This window comes from Bactrocera oleae, chromosome 5 (genome assembly GCF_042242935.1).
Source record: "Bactrocera oleae isolate idBacOlea1 chromosome 5, idBacOlea1, whole genome shotgun sequence".
Lineage (NCBI taxonomy): Eukaryota > Metazoa > Arthropoda > Insecta > Diptera > Tephritidae > Bactrocera > Bactrocera oleae.
The window spans coordinates 63,328,612-63,354,547 of record NC_091539.1 but is presented as its reverse complement, the minus strand read 5'-3'; the positions used below and the strand labels follow the sequence as shown (position 1 = coordinate 63,354,547).

At 33.1% G+C, this 25,936-nt stretch overlaps 1 protein-coding gene across 14 annotated transcripts in view; it reads left to right on the top strand.

The window, feature by feature from the left end:
- LOC106615863 (uncharacterized) overlaps positions 1-25,936 on the top strand; it is a 159,889-nt gene that overhangs the window by 58,409 nt on the left and 75,544 nt on the right. For 13 of the 14 annotated variants that reach the window (XR_004977756.2, XM_036369034.2, XM_036369039.2 and 10 more), the window contains one exon: positions 16,004-16,051. The exons of the other annotated variant lie outside the window; for it this stretch is intronic. The gene's annotated coding sequence lies outside the window, so the exon portion shown is untranslated. The remainder of the gene's footprint in view (positions 1-16,003; positions 16,052-25,936) is intronic. 14 annotated transcript variants of the gene reach the window in all.

The following is a 25,936-nucleotide window of genomic DNA, read 5'->3' as shown; positions in this document are numbered from 1 at the left end:
GACATCTCTGAGTGTTGTGGCGCCCACTTGGAGTGAGAATATAAATCAAAATTTTTTCTAATTCACCAAAAATGGCAGACTCTTGTGGTCGCCACGGTGCTGTCCGTTGGTGGAAGTATATGTATAGTGCTTACATATATATTGTATAAAAATATACGTATATGTATATACACATAGGCATATTTTGCTTAACATTTTTTACATCCCCGCTCACTTTGTTGTATTTATATTGAAAAAGTTCGCTTTCCAAATTTTGCCACTCAAATTATTTATTGCCGTTTACTCTATTTTTATACACCCAGTAGAAGTTAGCACAAGAGCATAGAAGTTTTTATTTATTTTTAAAAATAAAATAGTTTGAGTAATTATATAAAATGTCCAGAAAGAAGTGACTAGTCAAATAAAGCAGAGCTCTCTGCTCATATGTCTATTTGTACTTCAAAAAGGGACCTGGTGGAATTATTAGGACACCTTGAAGAAACTTTGACATGTTTAGAACTCGAAAAAAACAAGGTTGCTAAATTATCGTTTCGAACTGATGTCTCGTCCACAATATGGTATCGTTACAAAACTCGTTCCGTCTATCTTCAGCAAACGACGAAGCCCATAATTATGAAAGAGCAATAACCTTAAAAAGATTCGTCGTGCAAAATGAGGCTGTCCTGACCACTTATAGACAGTATAAACATAACCCAAAAATATCTTAAGCCGTAGTAGTTACACTCGGCGAACAGATTACATATATTGATAGATTACATCTTATGCCACTTTTAGGAAGTCTGCCAGTAACCAGATTGATACAACCTTTCTTTTATGTTTGTGTGAAGTTTGATCTCAATTAGTACGTATGTATATGCGTTTGCCAGCTGTTCGTCTACATGACGAAAAGTTTATCTGGCAACTTTTGTCATGGAGAAAAAAACTGAACAACGCGTTTGCTTGAAATTTTTTGCTTCCAATGTAGTCATGGCTACGGAATCGTTGAAAATGTTGCCGAAGTGTTTTGGGCAGGACTAATTTAACAGGAACGCAGTATTTGAGTTTCATAAAGCATTTAGTGAAAGTCGAGAAGGTCTTGAAATCATCAATACTTTCCTCACGCGAGTCATCCATCAACCTCTGTTAATGACGATAACGAATTTGAAGAAACAGCGCTTGAAAATCATCATGTTGGCATCAGAGAGATAGCAGAGAATCTCAACATCTCTTATAGATCAACTCAATACATTTTGGTTAATGTTTTGCGTATGAAGCTTGTCAATGCCAGAGTCGTGCCAAAAGACCTGATTTTTTTGCAAAACGACGTCGATTAGAGATATTAAGGGTGTCGAGACGTGGATTTATGAATATATGACGTTGAAACTGTCCAACAATATAGCGAATGGCGCTCTAAAAATGAGCCGAAATCGAAAAATTCAAAATTTTGCTGAGGGCACTGAAGGTCATCCCAGCCAAGGCAATATCTCAACGACTCCTTTAAGTATATGTCACCAAAAAGAAATGTGTATATCAAGAAAAACTCAGATTTTTGAATAGTTTTGCTTCCTTGAGACACAAGCTCTCTAGCATTCTACACTTAAAAATACGCTCCGATTTGAGTCGATTGGATTCACAATAAGACTCTCTAAAATTTACTAGAACTAACAGAGAACCTAATATAAAGACGATGATGAAGATTTTTGTTAAAAAATGTCGGACAGGTCTTTTGCCAACAGTTCAGCTCATATATATTTGTTCAGGTGAACTTCCACTCTGAAGTCACTCTTTTTTTACTATCAAATATGCTGATATCGTGAAATTATTATAATTCCTAATAATCTCGCAGTTCTCAGAGTAAATATTTATGGGTACAACCGAAGTTTGTCCATTCTTACTTATGTTTCTTTGAACTGCTTCTTCACTATGCATTCTTTTCTTAATTTTTTTTTTTTACCAGCGACAAGTCACCTTCGCTGTCGTATTTTAATTTTTTAGTTTCTCAATAAATTCTACAGTTGGCGTATATTTTTCATTGTCAACTGCCACTTAAATCAAAATTCTCATTTTGGTTTTCTCGATTTGAATTTCCGCTTGAACTGCGGTCGAGGGCCAGTGACTGGCGGGTGGGTGAACGACAATATTAACACACACACACACTCACACTGGCTTAAGCACTAGTTAAATGTTGCGCCTTTGAATGGGTCCACACCTCTCCTACACTGGCACCACAACTGACACCACCAACACCGTCATCATCATCATCATCATCAGCGTCAGCGGTGCCTTCATCACCATTCAGCCAGGCAACACTATTCAATGAGCAAACGCGATAGCGTCGCTGGCACTGGCAGTGGCTGTCAAGGTCGTCGTGTCGCAGCAAAGCTTCCGGCAGAGGTGAACAGGAACTGGAATATAAAGAGAACTGAAACACAAGCAAGCGGTGTGCAATGACAAAAACACCCACACAAATACCATATACAAACAGACGTACAAATGATTGCAATGAAAACATACAAATGGTTTGTAGTTGGATTTTGTGTAGCAATAACAACAACAACAACAACAACAGCGAACAGGTGATGGCGGAAGAGTACATTCAGGTTGCACGTTGTTCGCTGTTGTTCTTATTTTTATTGCATTTTTTGTTATTCATTATTTTTACTTTTAGTGCATATTGTATATAGGAAGTGCCTTGAGCGCAAAAAGCAATAAGTCAATAATATGAAGCAACGCTGGTTACAACGAATGCAAGAAATAGCAGCTAAAACAGAAACAAGAAAGACATACAAATATATTGGTGCATACATACTTACATATATACAAAAGCATACATATTTACATGCTTGGCGTTGGCGTTGACAATTAGGAAATTCATGTACTGAATACACGCTTTGGTAAATTTTAGTATGTGTATGTGTGTGTTGGTTTATTTGCATACTTCTTACTGGCTTTGTTGCATATAAATGCGCAAATATACAGATATATAAACATATATCTGTATTTGTATGTGTAGTGTTTACTCATTTTGTTCACATAACGGCATAATATAATAAAACTAAACGCCACACGTAGTACACACATACATACATACAGACACACAGGCATTGACTAATATTCGCTAAAAATGTGGCAGCTTGATAAAATGTCTATTAATTTTTAATACAGAAATTTTAAAATGCATTTCTGTGCAGTTTACAGTTATAAATAGCTTTGCTAAAAATAATTTTTTTCACATTTCGGCACTGAAGCCTATAGGCTTCACAAAAGCTCATTTAATATTACTCATTGCCTAAATATATTTATAGCAATTTTTATTCGCGTGGGGGGAGGGGGTTAAAAAGTTTCGCGAATGAAGAAAGACACTTTTAAAAATGCCTAGTCAATTGCAAAATTCACAAACGAGTAAAAATATAAAATAAAATTTATATTTTATCTAACTTCATGAATAAAGAGCAAAATATCTCTCTTGATAACTATGGTAAACTTACCAAAAAATGATATAATAATATTAAAAGGAAAACAATTTCGTCTGGAACGATATGGTCAATTGCCCTAAAAAATATTAAAATAATACTCCCTGGGTCCGCTTTATCCACATATGAATTAAAAACGGTAGTTAATATGAAGCATAGGAAGAGATTAAGTTTATGACTTACAGATTTCCTGATCTATATTCAAACTTTGCATATTATTCTCTAAAATTTTTCAGTCTCATTCTACATCAAATTAGATTTATAAACAAAAAATAAAAAATAAATGCATTTTTAAATCACCTTTAAATGAGGCTTCTTTTAAGCCAAAACAAGCATTCCAATGCTAAATCCAATTTTTTTTACACTTGTTATAAACCTCGGCTGGGAAGGCTTTCAGTGCCCTCAGCGAATTTTTATTTTTTCGGTTTCGGCTCATTTTTGGAGCGCCATTCGCTAGATTTTTGGTCAGTTTCGATGTCATTTTCATCAGCTCACGTCAATAGTAATGATGCGCTTGATGAATGTAGGGACCTCAGGCATCTTTTTTGCGACTTCTATTTGACGACGTTGACACGCTTCATACCCAAAACATTAACCAAAATAGGATGAGTCGATCCATAAGAGAGGTTCACATCATATGTTATCCCTTTGATGTCATCACGACTGTTTCTCAAATTTTTCGTTGTTATCGACATTAACCGGGGTGGGTGGACGAATCGGAAGAGAAACTTTTTCGGTGGCTTTAATAATTATATATTTATAATAATATGTACACCCTTAATCACTTATTACATGCTTAATAATTCATTATTAATAAATCTTTAATTTTTCCTTTAATTTTTATATTAATAATATTTTGGAAATACAAAAAGAGTGGCAACCTTTTTCCAAGTTATATCAAATTTCAATCTACTTCTCGCTACTTTCACTTTTTTCTTTCTATTTTTACTGAGAAATCTTCAATTTTTGAATTTTCTATTTTTTTTAAGTTGAGTCGCAACTCCCTGAGAGAGAAATTAAAAAAAAATATGTCAAATAACCTTTTCTTAGGTACTCATTGTAAAGTGATATGCTGTTTTTATTTACGTTATTTAAACTTTGCAATTAACGTCACGTGTAGCAAACTTTTCTTAACCAGCTTTTGTTTGCAAAAACTTATCTAGTGTAAGCGCTTTAAGAGGAACACAAAGCTGTTAAAATCAGATTGATTGATGAAGCGTGTCAATTCTCTTTGCAGAGAAAACTTATGAAAATAAAAAAAATTTGCTATGACCATATTTTTTAATTGGATTGCATTAATAAGAAAAAAATTTGAATTCTTGGTAGTAATGATGTTTACTATAATGGGGCAGATAGATGGGGTTGAAACATATGTTGTAGCTATGATAACTTGACACTTTATGTTGCCTACACTTTGGCGTTTACTTTACAATTAATTAAGTTTTCAACCTAAATTATATTTTATAGTCCGAAAAATAGACGAGTTGCTTTTTTGCATAAGAAAAATTTCTTATTTTTTTGTTGAGCGGCTTGCCTCTTGTTGTATAGTGTAGAGAGAAACTAATGAGCTGTATTTGGAAAATATGTCAAAAGAGAAAATTTTGAGTTGTCCCCATCTAGGTGGAACTTTGTCAGTTTAATAAGAGTCCACTGAATCCTACTACTGTTAGTTCTAATTAAAATTTATAGCTAAACTTTTATTGATTTTATAGTCAAAAATATTAAAGCTATTTTTTTAAGTTGTTTAATGGTTGGGTGCATTGGGTGTGGAATTTTTTTTACGTTAAAGCCCTTATGTTACTTTAATAAGTGGCAACCTTGATGGCGCAAGTGCTGCAGAACATATAAATCATTTGCTGTACATAACTCTCCGTTTCCCTTACAGTCGCATCCTAATATTTGTAATATCTTTATTTGTAAGTATGTCTACATTATGCAACAATAGTTTAAAATCGATATTTAGTATTAATTGGCTTGACACAGTTTCACCGAAAACCTTATTAATCCATGATTGGCTTTACTTTGCATGCAACCAAATAAATCTAAACAAACATACTTAGGCGGATTTGAATGCGCAAAGCATCAATACAGATTTTAAGTACTTTGAGTTACGAATGCGGTAATCAACAATTTTGGGACATAATTGAATTTTGCATTTTGCAATCCGCATTCAACTGATTATAAACGGATATATGTACTTACGGATATACTTTTGTTGGTGGATTTTCCAACTCACAAATGACTGGACTTATTAATTGATGCATTTATGAGGAATATTTGATTGGCTTAGTTCGAAGTGAATACAAAAGAGTCAACTTATCAAATTTGTGCAAACAAGTTATATTATTTAAAAAATTATACCACTCGATAAATCCAATTAATTTTGAAAACTTCTTATTGATAATGGTGACAATAGTAAATTGCTTCGCCGAGCTGCTCCGCAAAACAAAGGTTTACAGCATAGAAATGAGTAAGATGCTTAACGCTTGAGGTTTCACACAAAATACAAGACGAATCCTATATTCTAATTTATTTCATATTTCGAAAAATGTATAAACTGTAAGAGAAAGTAAAAACTATTTACTCGCTAGATGGCGCTAATAGATGTTGAAATTTTTAGTATTTATGGAAGAAACATTTACTAATTGGAAAATTATCTAAGCCAAAAATGATTGAGCTCCTAGTTTAATGCGGTTCTATATGACCCCGCAACATAATTGTCGGAGGAATGGGTAATACATGGCAGTGGGTAATACATTTTACACAAGTTTTAAGTTAAGATTAATATACAAGTACAAAAATTTTCATATAATTTATAACTATTGATAGCTCTACACTTTCAAAAACTAGCTGCTTTTGCTCTGCGCAAACTTGAAGAGTGGCGAATCGAACAAACCATAGACAAACCCAAATAAAGATATAAAAGTATGCTCTTGATAACACTTCACTGAGCTAATCACCTACTCTCTTGTGTTGAACTCAACTGTAAGATATTTTTATTGCTCTCAAAATTTTGACAAGCGAGACAGAGTTTAGTCATATTGCGCAACGAAGTGGCAAATCGAACACGCATATCAATTCGGTAAATTTGTGCGTAACGAAGCTGGCAAAAGTTAAATTCCATTTGTAAGCAACAATCAAGCAAAATCAGTAAAACCCCCAGAGCATATTTTGTTAGCGCGTAATACATTCATTTGCAATGTACATATGTGTTGGAGAAACATATATGTATGTTTAGATATTGCACTATGCGGCAAAATCGACCTTTTATACTCTGAAAAGCGTAAAGATATTCAGTTTGCTGTGAAGTTTGTAATGCCCAAAAGAAACCGTCGGAGACCCTATGATGTGTATATATAAATGATCAGCTTGACGAACTGAGGCGATTTAGCCTTGTTCGTCTTTCTGTCCATTTGTTAATAGGCAAACTAGTCCCTCAGCTTTTGAGATATCGATTTGAAATTTTGTACACGTGCTTTTCTCCCCAAGAAGCTGGTCCTTAGTCGGAACCCCTGATATCGAATCACAAATTTTAGTTCCTGTTGGGAAAATTTTTTTAATTTTCATTAAATTTGGCATATCATATTTTCCAAAACAATGTTACAAACTTTGAACAGATTGTTCAAATCGGACTACTATAATATATAGCTACCATACAAACTGTTCACTTAGAATCCAGTCCTTGTGTGAAAAACTTTTTTATTTGACAAGATATTTTCACAAAGTTTGGCATAGATTATTGTCCAACGCAACGCTACAATCTGCGCACATATTGTTCACATCGGACTATTGTAGCTTATACGTTATCAGATTTGTTTATACTTGTATATGAGTATGTCTATAGTTGCTAGAAGAAATGCGCCTAGGAAGTGTATTATTGCTTCGGTGCAGTCGATGTTAACGGTTGTTCTTATTTCTGGGTAAGCTGGACCGAAAAATGTTATACTCATGTATAATATTATATTATATGTTGCTCATACGACATGGTGTACTCTATGACAACCGTACATTTGATGTATAATTTTATCTGCGTATAAGTTTTAAATTAATGTTTTTGTTGGAAAAACCCATTAAATCTTTTACTTTAGATCACTAAGTTTTGAAGCTGTAGGTTTATAAGCTTTGGTGATAAAAAGTTTAATGCAAAATATAAAAAAAACCCATGTTAAATACATGACAAAAGTAGAACGATTTAGGCACGTAGCTTTTTTGGGGTAAAAACTGAAACTACAGAGGGCGTCAGATAAATCAACTTGAGAAATAATGGACACCCTAATATATATGTATGTATATGGTACATATGTATTTAAGAGTATGTGCGTGCTTTTGTATTTGTTTGCTCATTTATTCATTTGTTCGCTTGCATTAGCTGGTCTCATTGGCATTGTTATTGTTGCCCTGGTAGTCAATTAATTGCTTTGTTTGTTTGCCATTTGCTTATTAAATATGACGCCATATAATGCGTTTACATATGTATGCATGCGTTAGTGTGTGTGGCGCTGAGCGGAAATCACAATTAAAATTTACCACTTTTATTAATGGTCAATCGAGCGAGTGCTTGATAATTCGCTTAAATAATTTATTTAGATAATTGCCTAAATGCATTATAAACCTCAGAAACCGTTAAATCACAGTCATGATAATATATACACATACATATATGGCGTGCAAAATAATAGCAGAAATGCAAATTTTTAAAGTGAAAATTTTCCAGTATGAATTCCTGCATTTACCGCCAGCTTGAGCTCGCATATTTCGAAATAAAACAAAAATTAATTGCATATAAGTATGTGTGTATGCGTTTGTGGGAAAATTTGTCTGTATGTTTTCCACAAGCATGTTAGTTGTTGTTTACATATTTAGTGGTGAATCGCAAGTGATTACATTAGTCCCATACTCCTGCAAGTGATTTATTTGCAATTGCAATCGAGTATTTGAATGCGGTTTTTCGTGCGAGTGTGTGTATGGGTGTGGTTAGTGTATCGAGCATTCTTTCAGCTTGACAATTTACCAAAAATCTCTTTGACTTATTTTACAACAAATGTGGTTTTGTTGCGGTTTTGTTACTACAATTTTCATGCGATTTCAATTTGTAGTTAATCAACGCCAATGCATTAAGAAATATTTATTAGTATTTTGTTTATAGTAATTATTTCACAGACAAAAATGCACGATTTGAATGGACTATGTAGTTCAGAGCTGGTCCGTTTTCGCTAAAATTATGTGAGTTTTTCACGGTTTTGATGGGAATTCATAAAATGAGCAGGCTTCTCATTAACCCTGAACAGGGTTTATTTAGTTGGCCACGAAGTTTGTAAGACCAAGAAGAAAGCGTCGGAGACCTTATAGTGTAAATATATACTTATAAATGATCAGCGTTATGAGCTTAGTCAATTTAGCCATGTCCCTATACCGCTGCGACTATCTGTATATAAGCGAACTAGTTCCTGAATTCTTCAGATATCGATCTGAAATTTGCGCACATGCTTTTTTCCCCTTTATTTTATTAAAAATATATTAAATTAAAATATATTTTAACAAAAATTTCAGCATTTTATTTACTCTAATCATCACTTCCTGCATTTTTAAATTTGGGTTCTAACATTTGTTTCGTTTTCGTATAAGTTTACTAAAAGATCGCTAAATAACCGATCTAGCCATCTTATATGAGTAAGTAGTATATTTAGCCACGTACCAAACTGTCAGTACCCATGAGCAGGTTTCCGAGTATAGTTTAAGCTGAGATCTATACTATTAGCAGATGTGCAGAGATTATTCTAGAGAAAACTGGCACGGGAAATGAGTTGTAAATAGTGTATAATATAAGAAAGTGTTGTAATAATTTTGTATTTCTTATTTATTCTCGTATATTTCATTATTTAAACTCATAGGTTGAGAGCTAAATAAGATCTAAGAGACCAAAGTACTTCGCCAGTTTCCTTCTAAAAAAGCTTTCAGATTTTTATGTGTAGAAACTTGAGCTTAGCGATGAACAACGCGAAGATACAAGTGAAGAATATATATTTAAATAAAAACGTTTTTATTACACGATATTGGCGTAACCCGGAATTTTAAATCGCTTTATTATAATTCTCTGAATTGTTACAAAATATTGCATCTCAGACAGAGCTTAGTCATATTGCTTTTGATGGGTACAACTCTGTAACTTTAAGCTGCCTAGAATTTCATTTTATAATTATGGTCATCGTTGAGTAGATCATTTCCATAGACTTACTGTAATAACAATAAATTGTCTCTGCTTAAATATATATTTATACAAACAAGTATATATCTCCACTGTAGTTATATTCCTTAACTGTGCGTACGCACACATATACATAGGTATCTAACCATAAATTTCAATATTTCCATTACATTCTCCGACACAAAAGAAAGAAATTCTCATTGAAATGTTGCTGTCGACAAAATGTTTTGTTTTGTTTTTATTCTTACTGGAAATGTTGGCGTCAGCGTCAGCGTCAGCGCCTGCGTCAACGTCAACGTCGGCTTTAGCGTGACTACATAGATGCAATGTCTGCTTCAAGGTATAATGGTGTTGCTAAAGTCAAAATCGATTGGTTTAGTGTCAGCTTTGTGTATAAATCGATTGCGGTGAAGAAACATTTACCATGACATTACAAGTGTACACGCATACCTACATACATACATACCTAATGACACACATACAGTTTTACATATGAAATTTTGTATTTGCATTTGTTGTGGGTGGAAAGAACGCGTGAATGTTGTGGAAATCTAAATTGATATGAAAGAATGTAGAGACTTATATTATATTTGCCAAAGTATTGCAAGAATACAGGGTGCTTCATAGTTTCGATTTTTTTCATGTTTAGTACAAATTATTGCTGTGTAGTCGATTAATTCGAGCTGAGGTGGAGAGATGGATTAAATTAGCGATATTTTTCATTAATATCTTGGGAAGAGGAGATAGGTTGTTCCAGCAAGTTGAAAAAATATCTTGCTCAGCTTCGGAACTTTTTACTAATTCGACACACATGGAGACTGCGAGGTTCTATTTTACTTTGTTACTTATGTGAGTAACTCTAGATTGAGACCTTTGAGTTTATGTCATTACAAATAGACGGAGGCCTCCGTTTAAGAGCTTTCTGTCGATTTCGATTAAAAGGAAGAATTCGGCTCATTTCGATTAATGGCATAATGAGGGATGGGAATGGGGTTGTTTTCCTATGATTACTTAATATGAATACCAGTTAGAAGCCTTCGATGGCTTTTAAATTTAAAAAATATTAAAATATCTTTAGGTGACATTCAGAGTGGGCTCTATATGAAAGTGTGGGTCATTGCGGTTGCAACTAATTTTTAGTTTTCCGAAAATGATCCAAATTTTTCGAGTGATGTCTTAATGTGGGTTACTCGTTATGCTTACCTCTCCTGTAATGGTATTTAAGAAACAAAGTATTTATAGTCACGATACCTTTTGTTTCTCGAAGTAAGTACTGACAATGACAAGGACAGAAATAAAGGCCATAGATACAATTTTGGTGGTACCACCTACTTTGAGATAAGCCTTCGTATCATTAAAACCTTTTCAACCAGGAATCTTCACCTAATTTTGTGCCAACCCTTTTCCAACTTAAAGCTCGAATATAGGTCTTACGTATGTTGTTATCGTAGAGAACATATTAAATATTCAAGAAAAAATCTATAAATTGCAGCATTATCAATGATGTATTAACACTTTAACCCGCCTGACTTGTTATTACCTATAAGTCCACAGGCATTCTGCATCTTTTAAACCACGAGCTATATGTACTTACGAATATTTAACCCTTTATATATTAAGAATATATCAAACACATATAGCCTGCAACTTCATTTGATGTCTGTCATCGGCAACCATACAAACGCATACAGTTGTCACTGTCAACCTTTATTCTATCGAATTGTGAAAGCCTGCAGCGGAATGTGAATTGGTAGGCGATATCAATTTTGTCGTTGTGTTATGCTTTGCTTTTCCACTTTTCCAGGAATTTACCTTTGTCATGTTTAACGATAGACATGGCACATGATATGTACGAGTATGTGTGTAGTTCTTGCGTAAAATTTGTGCACTTGTAGTCACTCGTACAGGTCGACTTCCTTAAAACCCGCCAAGCGGAAGAATTTTGCTGCTTCAATTACAGTAGGTGAGCAAATGAAGACTTATATGTTTTGATGTGATTTGGTGACATTGAAGAGGGCATTTTAAGGTGGGACGAATTTTGGGTATTTTTAGGATAATTATGAAATATGCTTTCATGAATTACATTGGTTTCGATAGGAGGTAATAAGCACGATGTTAAAACAAATAGCGGTTAAATATATGTAGAGTGTTGGAATTAGACTATATGTAGTACCACTAGTAATATCTAATTTCGGTAAGCCAAGCTGAGGGCTTTCTGAAATAGCTGCCGTGATAATGCTATATTTTTACCAACCCTAAAGCCAATAAATCTTGACATGTCACCGGTTAATACCGATTAGAGATCAAAATCTGAAAAACCGTATAATAAATTTAAAACTTATACTTATACAGAACTAAGAGCAATCAGAGTAAATTTTTAAACATCTTGTATTCCACTTGAAAAAATATTTACATGTTCTTGCGGCGAGCGAACGTGTCAATATGAAATATATATAATATAATATGAATATATATATATATATCGACAATGACGACCTCTATTTTATTTGTAACAAATTATAAGGTATGTAACTCAACGATTCTTTAGACATCTTTAATTTCATAACAATATTGCCATATTGAATTTAATTTTTCATCGTTCTCTAAAAGTTCTTCAATACAATTTCTTTTTAATATTTAAGCATGGTGCGCATATTGTAATAATTAATTTTATTATCTTCAAAACCGAATAAAATTTTTAAACAGGTGGCCACCTTTCTCATAAATATTTATGTCGCAGTTTACTTCTCAAGTGCGAAGCGCTATTTATATTTGAAATTTTTTTTTTCAATTTAATTTTTTTAAATGGTGGCAACCCTGCTCAAAAATACTTGCAGCTATTAGCTTTCCTAAACATCTTAAGTTAAATAATTCTGTATCACTTTATATTTCCCACTTCTTGACTTAGAATTCATAAATAGTTGAGCCACATTTTAAGCACGTGGCAATCCTTTTCAAATTACACCGTCTTACAGTTTTTAAGTTTGATATATATATTAAGAATTTATTTAATTTAAAATATTATTTTTAAATAGGTGGCAACTTCTTGTAAACTAATTTCAGCTATTTGTTGCCTAAATTTCTTAATGTAGATGTCACTCTGTAGTGTTATTTTATATAACCAATTTCTTATCTTAACACGTAATACTTCTGAAATAACTGGAACCATTCACAAAACAACTTTTGATATTTGATACAAAATTTTAGTTTGACGCCTACTACTTTGAAAAATTTCCGAAATTTCTTCAATTCAAACTAGCAGTTCAACCTTTCTCAAAAATATTTTTAATATTTTGTATTATAAGCTTTTTTAAATCGCGGCTCCCTTCATGCGAATAAATTGGTAACTGTTTATATTGTAAAAAAATGATTCGTAAAATTTCAAAACAGGTAGCCTGCTACTTTTTTGTCGTGATTTAACTAGATGCTTGTGTATATATATATGTATTAAAGGCAAAATGTCTAAAGTCTTTATTTTCCGTTGTTCTAATACCCATTTTTTATGTTCTTAAAAAAAAACAGTTCAATTTGACCTCACTTGCTTCCTAGCATTCAAGCCATTTGCGCACCTTTATCAGTTAATAGCTGCGCCTAAAAAGTTTAAGCTATAATGCTTAATCTTTAGAACCGCTGTGGAGAACAAAAAACCGCTATAAACCGCGCATTTAAGCTCAAAATTGTTTTGAGACGATAAACCACGCCGAAATTGATAATTTGGGTATAGTTGGAAAACTCCGATATGTAGTGGACATACCTATTTACATACGTATACACGTATGTGACTATTTAGTAGCAAAATTGATAGAACCTTTACGGCAACAGCAAAATGGGAACGATAACTAAAGATAACACCAAAAACAACAAAGAAAAATTCCAAAAAATACAAAATACGCTTGGCTATTGTTTGAGATGGGATAACCACGGCAACCGAAGGCATTAATCAGGTCAACTGTGTGTGAAAAAGAATGTCACTACAAATTCACTAACCCATATATAACTGTTATATGGCGCATAAGGAAAAAGCGGGAAAACATAAAATGGCAAGCCATGAAATTCTCTGGAAAATACTCACTTTACGTCTTACATACGATACTCATACATACTCGTATGTATGTGTGTGTGTTTGGTGATGAAGCGTGCGCGTGTGCATCAAAAGTGACACAGCCACACTATAGCAAAGACCACAAAAAAAAAAACAACTATGCACAACAACAATAAATAGTGGAACCTATTTTGGTTTTACTTGCTTTTCTACAGTCTACACAAAGGCGCAAATTAGCTCAAAAGGTGAATAGGAAAATAGAGGTGAAAATGAAAAAGCGCAACAGTGTGTGCACAAATGAATTTGTATGCTGAAGTTGCACGTGTAACGTTTTTACAAAATACTAATTTCTATTTGCACACAAAGTAAATAGTATTTAAAGCCTTTACTCACTCGCAATGATCACATTCCACAGCGAGTATTTTGTATTGTATAGCATGAGATATCTACACGTACATACATACATACACACAAATAAGTAAACATAAATTTTGTTACTTGTATGTACATAAGGACACCTGTAAACATATGTACATACAAGTATATAGAACTAAATAAATGAATGAATGAGTGTACATAACTGCAAAATGCCATCAACATTTGCTTTGCGCGAACATTCTGCCAAAGCGTGCTGTGCTTACATACAAATATACTGACACCTGGCAAATACAAAAAAACAAACAATTAATTTTTTCCAATGTTTTGCGCTTCCACACCGTATGCTGCCGCAGCGTTGAAGGGTTTTTACGTGTGAAAACTTTTGTTTATGTGTGTATGTGGCTGAAACATTGCATGCATAACACAGTTCCTGTATACTTATGCACATATATATACATTTTTTTCTTGTGTTTTTTTGCAGCACTGCACTCATGTACGCTCATTAGTTCTAACCTCTTAAAAATGTTACGTATACGCACTGTCCGCACGGCTTACTCATAATATTTTCATAATGCATTTGCTTGATTGCTTTTGCCAAGGGTATTGAAATGAGTAAAACGAATTACTTAACGTGTGTATCAGGTAAAATAAATGTTTTTAAAATAGTTTTGCTCTATGAGTCTTACGCATTAACGCGGAAGCAAGATTTTTCGAGCTTTTCTATAAGCATTTAAGAGCAGCTGGTTCACTGAACATTTTCTAAGATTTGTGGTTTGACTGTGCTTCAGAATAGATTACTCGATTCTTATTGTTATCGATTATTTTTTAATATCGATTATCATAATTATCGATAATTTTGGCTTTAATTCGGGAACAGTCAATGGCACCTGAATGCTCTAAAGCTTATATTTTTCTCTCTGCAGTGGCTTAAACTAGTTATGAAGTCTGGGCTGCGGTCTAACGCAGATTTTTTTTCATACTTACAAATTTATACTCTGTCGACTGGTCCACCATCTGTTTGCAAGGTCTTTGCGACTTTCTGTTACTTCTCTGGTTAACTTAGTATGATGCCATGTAGACTTTTTTGTTTTAACGAATTAGGAAGAAGAGCAGAATGAGGAGCAAATGTGAATAATTTTCAGTTTTATCTAGAGACACCAGTCAACTAAATTTTATTTTCCTCGAGCCTTTTAAAACTGTTTAGAAAAATTGGGAGTGAATAATTTTGTGCTCCTGAAAATAAGATTAGATTCATATGAGGCCTACAATATATGTATGCATATTTTTTCTTCATTTTAAAGTTGTTTCTGATATTCGTTGACGGCAGTGGTTCCCTTCCTAACTTTCATCTCATCTTGCATTTGAAGTGCCAAGAAATACCTTTGATGATCTGTTATACAAGTATGCGCCTCCAATGCATTTATGAAACTAAAGTTTTCCAAATATCATATAAGCAATAATGTTTATAGCTAGCAGTATCAACCAATCAAAACAAAAATCTTTAAATATTCTAACGTTTATTTTTGCACTGATTTAAGTCTCAGTAGAATCTTTCGTGAAAATCATGTACTCGACTTATCATTCTAATAATTAAATATAAATCTAATAACTATTTAATCATACGTTACTTAAACTCTTCAAATGGAAATTATTTTGCCCTGCTGCTCATACGACCAGTACATCTGAACATTTAATTCATTACCTCTACAACCTGCTAATTAAAAAAGTTACTTATACGACAAGGTATACTCATATCCTCCAACTCTCTAAAGTTTCTCATATGACAAGCGCAACTAATATTTTATTTATTATAAAAATAAAAATAAAACTTAATTTTAATTATTATTTTTAATTATTCAACTCTCTAAAACTGACTTTTTATGCCAAATAAAATATACATAAAATTAAATTCTTTTTATTTTGCAGGTATCTCAGTAGGATTGAGTACTTGAACGTTCGTTTCCATTCGTCAAGGTATGTAGTAGTGAATAATCTTAATTGTGATATATATTTGAATAAGTAATTATAATTATAAATAATGTAACGTGATTCTATTTAGGATGAATACTTTAAAAAATTTGCTATATTGAGTTTGAAAGTAAAACTAATGTTGAAAAGCTTCCTTAATACGCTCTCAAATGCGCTTTGAGAACGCTCTGATATACTAAATGCGAAAAATTATTTGGTATTAGTGAATAAATGGGTGCCATTTGAAGTAATATTTTCATCCCTTGAATAGGAATTGCTTCTATGACCCAATGTTGAGTTCAAGATTTTCTACTAGGCTATTTTTGGATTTTTGGCTAACTGCATACGATTAAATAAATGTTGTTCATAAATCAGTGAGGCTCTCCAAATCATCAGATTCTCAGTAGAGTGATATTGCATAGCGACGTAGCAAGTTTAAGTTTTGAAATTGTCGTTATTTTTCTGCAAAACATTAGAGATCTTAGAAAGGAATAAAACTTTCGTTGATTTAAGGCAAATAAACTAGAAAGTTGCTACATGTTTGGAATTTTTTGTAAAATATCGCAAAAACTCTACAAACTGTAAAGATGTGAATAAACCTACTGTTGAAAATATGGTTCTTTAGAAGAGTTGACACCTTTTTAAATTTATAATTCATGCAATTTATAAGATAAAAAAATTATTATTACAGAATTTTCACCAATTTAATTATATTAAGATTATTAGTTGAAAATATTTTGTTAATACCTGTTCAAATAATTTAGTTTAATAAATTGATTAAGCAGATTTTTAGTTGAAAGTATTTTTGTAAGTGTTGCCAACTGTTTAAAAAAAATTATATCCAATAAATTGATTAAAAAAAGTTTTAGTTGAAAGTATTTTTTATAAGTGTTGCCAACTGTTTAAAAAAAATGTAATTTAATAAATAACTTTAATAACTATTTTCTAACAAGTGTTGCCACCTGTTTAAAATTTTTATTGTATGAAATATTATATATAAGTAACGAATTATTACAAAATGGATATGAATCCATTTTCACTGAAAAACATTTCAAGCAGAGCTGTCAACTGTTTAAATTATGTCTATTTAACTTAAAAAATCAGTTTCTCTGCTTCTGACACCTTTCCAATACAAATATTATAACAGCCAACTCAGAAATTGAAACAAAATATGATCTCATCCAATGCCATACCCTCATTCAATTGTATCATACGTGCAATAAAGTGGAGCACTTAAAATAATTTATATATTTATATAAAACCATTCACAGGATATTCAGGAAAATATTTATTTTTGGATAAAAATATTAAATGTAATCAAAGAACAACATTGTGCGTTAATTAAATTTTTTCTTACTCATTTATGCACGCATGTAAATTCATGTTGCTGAACAATTGTTATGTCCACGAATATGAATAAATACATACAAATACACACATACACTCCTACATAGAGATGTATGTGCATATTCAACAAATACGCAAATATGCGAACAACAACTGCCAGGCAAAACAAGGGCACAGGCGCACGTTATAAGGTCAAAGTTCATCTTATCAATTGACCCGCGCTCAGCGGCAAAACAAAGCTGAAACGGATAACGGCGAACGGCAAACGGAATGGCGGCAAAGAGTAAATAAATTCGCCAAAAATGTGAGCTAGTCGTTGTTTTTGTTGTTGTTGTTGCTGTTCACTCGAGTGGCATGTGACAGGCCAAAATACATTTGAGTTATCGAATTTCGGAATACAAATGCAAACGCGAACGAGTGGTTCTTGCTGCGCAGATTTACACAAATATATATGCTTGTTGGTGTGCGTGTGCGTGGGTGTATGTGTGTGTGACATTGTGTAGCTCAAACGCACGTTTCCCAATGCAAATAAAGTTTGTGCCGCTGGAAACTTTGCCACAAGTTTGTTTAACACTTTCGAGACGACGAACGTGTAGCAAAAGTATAATGCCTGAAAAGCAGGACGTGCTTATATAGACACACACGCGCATACATATGTACATGTATCTATATAAAAGTGTTTGTGCTAACATTTGTGAGTGAAATACTTAACCATTTGAGCATTGCCTGATTTTGTTTTTCTGCGTAACGAGCGAACTTATTGCTCCCTGCTACTTAATGCCGCTCCCATAAAAGGAAATCCACTTTGGCGCTTCACTCCAACTTATTGCTGTTATAGTTTATTATGTTGCAAAATCTAAGGCTTTAAATGCTGGACCTGCCGAAGGATTATTCAGCAAGTGCTTGTGTTGGGTATTGTTGGTATTTAGTATATCACTCTGTGGCTTCAAGACCTAAATGCCTTGTAGGAAATAAAACGCATGGCTTAGTTTTCGTTTTCTTTGAAAAGTGTTTTTAATTTCAATTTTTTCCATTTAAATTTTTGTTTTAAATTCGAAAAATTTATTTTACTTTAAACTCTTGCAACATGTTTGCTAAGCTTATTATAATTTTGTGCAGGCATAAAATTAAAAAAGGTGGGTATGGTGTTATCTACAAGAACTGACATGACTGAAAGGTAGGTTGAAAGAGTGAATGTCTGACGACGCACGTAGGCCTTTAGGAAGCTCATTGTGAAACCACCGGTACTAAAATCTTCTAACTCTATTATTTCTTCTCAACACCACTACTGCTGTTGATTAAGCTGATCAATACAAAAATTTTTATCTGCGCAACTTCTAAATCAACTTCAAAAGATCCTCGACAGATAGTTGCATTTATTTACCTATGCAAAGCTTTGTATTCGCATTGAAGATATTCTATAGTCTTCTCTTCCTCTTCGTCTTAACAGCTTCTACAAAAGTCTGTTAGTCTATCTGCCAATTAGACAGTGACCTGTTAGCACTTCGCCTAAAGTGCTTATGTCATTCATTTTGAGTTTTAGTAATCGGAATCAATTTTAAATTTATGCCACGTTTGCATTGTTGAAAAAGTTATGGTTTAACTCCATGGCCAAACGTTCGCTCATCCTAGTTTAGTAAGAAATCTCGAAAATATTTGAATACTTGAAAAAGAAAGTTGCAAAAATCAAATTCTTCACAGGAGGCAACTGAAACAAAGGCTTTATCTATTGACCCGGACTGACAAAAAAGTCACATTTTCGCGTATTTTAATACAAATCTGTATTATCGCTTTGAAAATATGCTCCTTTTGAACCAATACAAGCCAACGCTTAATCGAATATTTCCATACACTTTTTATAGGCAAGCCTTGGCTGGGGTGGTCTTCAGTGCCTTCAGCGAATTACCTTTAATGGCTTCAACGGCCTCATGGCGAGTTGTCCGCAGCAGATTTTTCAGTTTCGAAAACAAGAATATATCACAGGGAACCAAATCTAGTGAATAGGTGGCTCAGCGACGACTCTCGTTTTGTGTTTAACTAAAAAGTCTGTTCCAATCATGCTACAAAGAGATGGCGCTATATACCCAAAATATTAACCAAAATGTGTTGAGTCAATCGATAAAGGATGTTAAGATCTTTTGCTATCTCTCTGATGTCCAAACGATGATTTTTATGTACTGTTTCTTTAACTTTTTCGATGTTAACGACATTAACAGAGATGGAAAGGCTACTCGCATGAGGAAAGTTTTCGATGACTTCTAGACCTTGACTGAACGCTTTATGCCTATCAAATACTTGTGCTTCTGATAGACTCCCTACATATTTACAACACTTTCAACAATTTCCAAGACGTGCTTCCTTTAAAAACACAAATGGTTAAATTTTTTTTCCATGCTAAAACACGCCTAACTAGCTTTTAATGTCGTAAAAAAACAGCTGTCAGCTTCACATGAACATAAAGAAAAGGGTGTACCAAAAAATCAAAAAAAAAGTTAAAATTTGTAAATGGAATAGTTCGAGTTCAGATAAACTTGATAAAACATTGGAAGAAATTGGTCTATTCATACTTCCAAAGCGCACTATGTGAGAAATTTCAATATGTACTAATATTGTTAACCTCAACAAGCTTGAATGCCACGAATCAGTCTACACCGTTCCTTAAATCCCTACATGCCGTAAACGGAATAGCACCATCGGTTTAGTTAGATGAAGACATAGAACTTCGCTGAGCCTAAAGTTAAGCTTCATCAAAATTGTTTGATATCGGTCCATACATGCAACTTATTTTCTATAAAGTTCTGCTGACCACTCCGAATATTTCACACGTCTTTCTATCTTTCCAATTGCATTTAATCTTCTACACTAATTCGATTAAAGTTTCTTATCAAATCGCAATCAAATCCCTGTAGGGTTATTTAATCATACAAGTACATAAAAGTAGTTATATGTGGGCGTATAACTTTATTAGCTCCGCAAGCGTAGCGTGTTCCGAAAGTTAGTCGCAAATAAAAGTAGTGGCATGTGCGAGCGTCTTAGACATGAAGACATAAGCAAATTAGTCATGTTTAATAATAGCATATAAAAGTTTCGTCGCATTTAGCCGATGTAATGGATTAATTTTGTGAAACAAATCGCTTATGACCCAAACGTATGTAAAAGTATATTTATAGTTGTTGTACATAGTTAATGGAAAAGTTTTCAAAGTAAAATCATACAAAGAGTAATTTGCTTTCACATCACGAATCGCTGGATCGTTGCAATTATTTTATGCAGTCATATTTGAGAATTTATTACTATTTACTTACAAAGTAGTACTGTTATGGAACATGGTATACTTATGAGTGTGTATGTGTATGCACATACATACTGTTCGTGCTATTTTTGCAGACATTTGTATATTACTTATTTATGGTGCTGCTTTATCCCTTAAATTTGAATGATTTACAGTAATGCTTAGAATAAGAAATTATTTTCTATTTGTCAATATGCAAATGTGTAACGGTACTTTGGGTAAGGAAGTACTATTTTGATATTCTTTACACACATTTTTTGCTATCTCAACCCTTATTTGATTAACTCGTTCCTTTTAGTCCCTACGATACTTCGTAAAACACACACTTTCTCTCTCTTTCTCAAATAAATTTTAACTTTTACATTTATTTAGGCCATTGCTCTTCTACGCACGCATAAATTGTCGTTTCTAATTCAACAAAAAGCTATCATTAATACGGACTCTCCATTGCGACTTTGAGGGGTTATATCCACTTGCAAGTTAGAAAAAAACAATTTTTTGTGTGTTTTTATTTATTAAATAAATAAATGACAAATAATATTTACAGCATTACATATACTTTAATAATCGGCTATTTATTTTGAACAACTTTAGATTTCCTTGTTGCCGTAGCCGGTCTCCAGGAGCACCTCCGAAGAGATGTGTCTGGCGCTGAGCTTAAAATTATCTGAAGTCCCAAATCCAAAATAAAAAACAAGAAAAAACGTTAACTTCGGTTGCACCGAAACTATAATACCCTTCACAAATACAAAAGTTTCCTTAAAAGAAATTGTTTCCGATCATTCGGCTTGTATGACAGCAATATGTTATAGTGATTCGATCTGAACGCGTATATACAGACGGACAGACGGACATAGCCAAGTCGATACAGCTCGTCAAGCTGATCATTTATGGTATATATATACACATGTATATATATATATATATATTTTATTGGGTCTCCGACGTTTCCTCCGGGGTGTTACAAACTTCGTTGCAAAATTAATATACCCTGTGCAGGGTATAAAAATTTATTACTACCGTAGATGAATACAGACTATATATCTAAGAAGGTGATGCTAAAATTTCAAGCCAATGAAACATTTTGCTCACCAACTCTGAAAACATTGATTCGAAAAAGCGCTCTTAAAGTTTTGGGACCGATTATACTTACTAATATGTTCGTATCTCCGAAACTATTTGCCAGCTAATCTTCAATATATGTATATTTGATATACTTTATGCTAGAACTTTTCTTTGTCCACCTGACTATTTTTCACACGCTAAATATAGTGTAGAGAGCAGCAATAACCACTAATAAGAGAGAGAGACGTTGTAATAATTGTATTGTGTATTCAGATACTAATTAACTTGGTTACGTGACAACTGTACTTAAGGAATATCGGGTACTTTTTGTTGTAATCTTTCTGTGGGAAATTTTTAAGAACTTTTCAGTTCTTGTACAAGTATTGAGTATGAGATTAGGTAAATAGCCTGATTTGTCGTTAGGTCATGAAAAATTCCACTTGGACAGCTAAAGGCGCATATCCGTTGTGATACACAGAACTCCTAAGTATGGATCAAAAAGACCGTTGCATATCGACAAAGCGCCTAGAGCCTGATACAAATTTATTGAGGCGAATAATATCAATTCTGGCGAAACCTTAGTCTAGCGAAAGCTGGACGGTGGGTGAAAAAATATTTCCATCTCATCTTCCTCCTTGCAACTTTGACGTGTCGCGTTCTCCAAAATCTTTAGCCTCACCGCTCAATGGAGTGATATGAACCTTCCTAAGTATGTTAGCAAGTAATCAGTTCAATATGCATTTTACAATCCACTCTGGACCTTCGCCCGATTGAAAGAGGACTGGGGAACACTTACTCATTCACATCCTGATGTAGTTTGGGTAAGGGTGCCCCTTCTTGTAAGCTCATCGGCTTTACAATTTTTGACGACGATTCTGCAGTGATCAGGCACCCATCGATCTCAAAGCCCCTACAGCAGCTTTTTATCGGTGTGGATGCATATCTCCCTAAAAAAGCCGCACTACGTATAAGTACATCTACTGCTACCTTGATGGCTGCCACTTCTACTTGAAAAGCATCACAATGGTCTGACTATCTGAAACAAGAGTTGATTGAAAGCTCTCGACAAAAGACTGAGCATTGGTAGTTATAAATATTCGTTGAATGTCGCTCTGGTTAAGAGAGCTGGGTGCGTTACTTGATAATGCAAAACTGATCATTCTAGTCTTGGTAATAATAGATATTATATTATAAAAGGTCGATTTAAAGTCAGACATCAAACTAATCTTGTCCAAAAATTATTTACAACCGAAGTGGAAAGCCTCTTGTTTTAATTAGAAAATCTCAATAGTCCATACAATGTTAAATGTGTTTAAATACAGTTTTATATTAAATTTAGGCATTAATTTGCAAATTGTAGGTGTATTTGTAGGTTCGACTATAGATACACATATATATGTATATGTAAATCTTTGTTTTTGCTTTGTTTATATTGTTTCCTTCCTGCTGAATCATTTTTATTTAATTTTTTGCTTAATCCCACAGGCTTTGTTACTCACTTCGTCTTACTTCACTTCACTTCTGTATGCACATTCGCTTGTTTTATTTATTTGCAAATGGATGCTGTTTAGCATGAGAAAATCTCTTACAATTTATTAACCATATATGTGTGCTTTAGTTGCTATTGTTTGTTTAGTGAATTTGTTTTAGTTTCAGTTCTTGATTCAAAAATACCAGGAAAAAGTAAATTATTTTATATTAAGCGCAATATTTGTCGGTATAGAAAAGATTTTGGATGTTTTGCTTGTTGAAAATATCACATAAGCTTTAAATAAATATGCATGCTGTCATTCAACTTACTTTTCTGAGACATTTTTGATAGCTGAAATATTTTTGTAATGATGTTAAAATAAAGTTCTTTTTTGCAGAAATTGTATTAATCGGCCCAAAGCTCTTTCTAATAAGGATAACTAATTTATGCAACCAATAGTTGTATAATATTGTGAAGTCGTCGTCATTCGAATATATTTTGCACTCTTTTAATACTTTCTTAAAATCTTTCGCATTGAGCCCTCTCTTACCTGTGGCTAAAAAGAAAAATTTAAAAACTTTCTATATCATAGAGAATTTCTAACTTTTGAAAACAATTTTCTTTACAGGAATTTTACATATTGCACATTTAACAGTTTATTTCTTAATGTAAAAGCAGTTGGCACCGCTATGAGAAAGATTTTTGTGCTGAAAAGAAATTGGTTTTTGTAGCGATTTTACATATATATAACCATGATTCTTTAATCTATTTTTAGTTAAAATCAGGTGGCAACGCCAAAATTTTTGTAAAAATACTTTCCAAGTTTTTATTATCAATTTTACATTATCAAAAAATTGTTTTATTTTTGATTAATGCCTTTTAAAAATTATGTTAGATTGGCAACTCCTTATCAACTCGTAAAAAAAATTTAAGCCTATAAAAACTTACATATTTGTAACAACATTTTTTTAAGATTTTTAAATTAAAGTGTTTTTACTTAAACATTTTTATTCAAACAAGTGGCAGCTCTATAAATAATTTTTCTTAATAATACCTAGTTTTGGACACCATTATTATATGTTTTATTATAGTAGATTTTCGTCGTTTAACATTTCTGAATTACATACACAATAAAGTGGCCACCTTTCATTCTATTTCTATCTATATGTTTTTAAATTCACATTAGTTTAATTCTTTGACTTTCGTAAATAAAATTTTCAGTTTTGTTATACATATCTACACAAATATATATATGTACATATGTAACTATCTATATTGTATCTCTTTGTACATAATTTGTAAAATACACGGTTTATCATACCGAATTCGATTATCCCAAATATCTCAATAAATCTCACACAACTCATTTATTTTTCACCTAAAATGCAATTTTTTCCAAATTTGCTTGCACGAATCGCTTTAAACATAATATTTATGAGACCAATAAGCACTTTTACGATGACTCCATTATAATTTTTGTTCGCCATATGTGAGACCCCACACAATGTCCAACACATGACCAGCCGCATGCTATGTGCATGCTCTCTGGAAGCAAGCAGTCACCGTTCACTTGTTTGCCAATGAATCGTATGAAAAATTGGTAGATGGCTTGAGCGCAACAACGTGAAAGACTGGTTGCCGAAATGGCCGAGCCATGACATAAATGGCTTCACATAAATTTCGCATGTCTTGTGTACCATATTTTGTGATTAATGGCCGTAAGCTACGGACACTGCATTCTAGCAACAAAGTCACTTGTGTGTAAACAAGAAAGGAAAGAAAATAGTGTAGGAAGTGTGTGGAATACACGTTCGAAGGATGAGCACGAAATAGGTGAGATGATTTTGACAACAATTACGCGTGTCAATCACAATTTTTTATGTTTGACTGCAATGTGGTAGCATTGTTTGTCCCGACTTGCTTAACGAGCTTGGTGGCATAAAATTGTACTAAAATGTTACGTCTTAATTATGACAGTGAATTAAAACTTCATCCTTTTGGTGGATTGGGCGTATATCAGGATAATAACATATAAGCTTTATGCTTGGAACTGGACTTCTACCATTAGACATAAGAGTAAAATTAACGAAGAAATATTTGTTGAAAACAGAATTGTGTTTGTAAATTAGACTAGCTGTTCACATGCATAACTTTTGTGAGGGTAGTTGGATTTACACGAGTATCATTGCTGTTGATCCTACCAAAGATTGTATTCTCATTTTGATGACCTAGTTTCATATAATCTCTTATAAGTTTTATGTCTAATAATAAACACTAATTGGTGGCTTCGGAAGAAGTGTTCGTGTACTAACTTGATTCCATCAAATTCATTAAGAAATGAATATACCCTTATTTTCCAGTTCTCTTGAGCCTACGCGAATAAATTTTTGAATTATTCGGGATCATACATATAGTTAGCAAATGTCCAGCAATAATTAAATAGAGTTTTGTTATACCTTGGTTTATGTTTCCGAAGTTTTTTGAACAAATCTGTTCTGAAATAAATTGTCATTCAGTTGTTCATCCTTTAATGTTTTTGATATTGTTAGGTTAGGTTAAGAGGTCGGTCTTAATACCGGATCTCATTTGAACAGCTTAGAACGCCGATTCATCGTGGTACCTAAAACTTCTATATAATTGATCGTAAAGACCCCATAAATCGACAAATCGCTTTGAGCCTATCATAAACTTCTTGAGGCGGCTAATATCAGTTTCG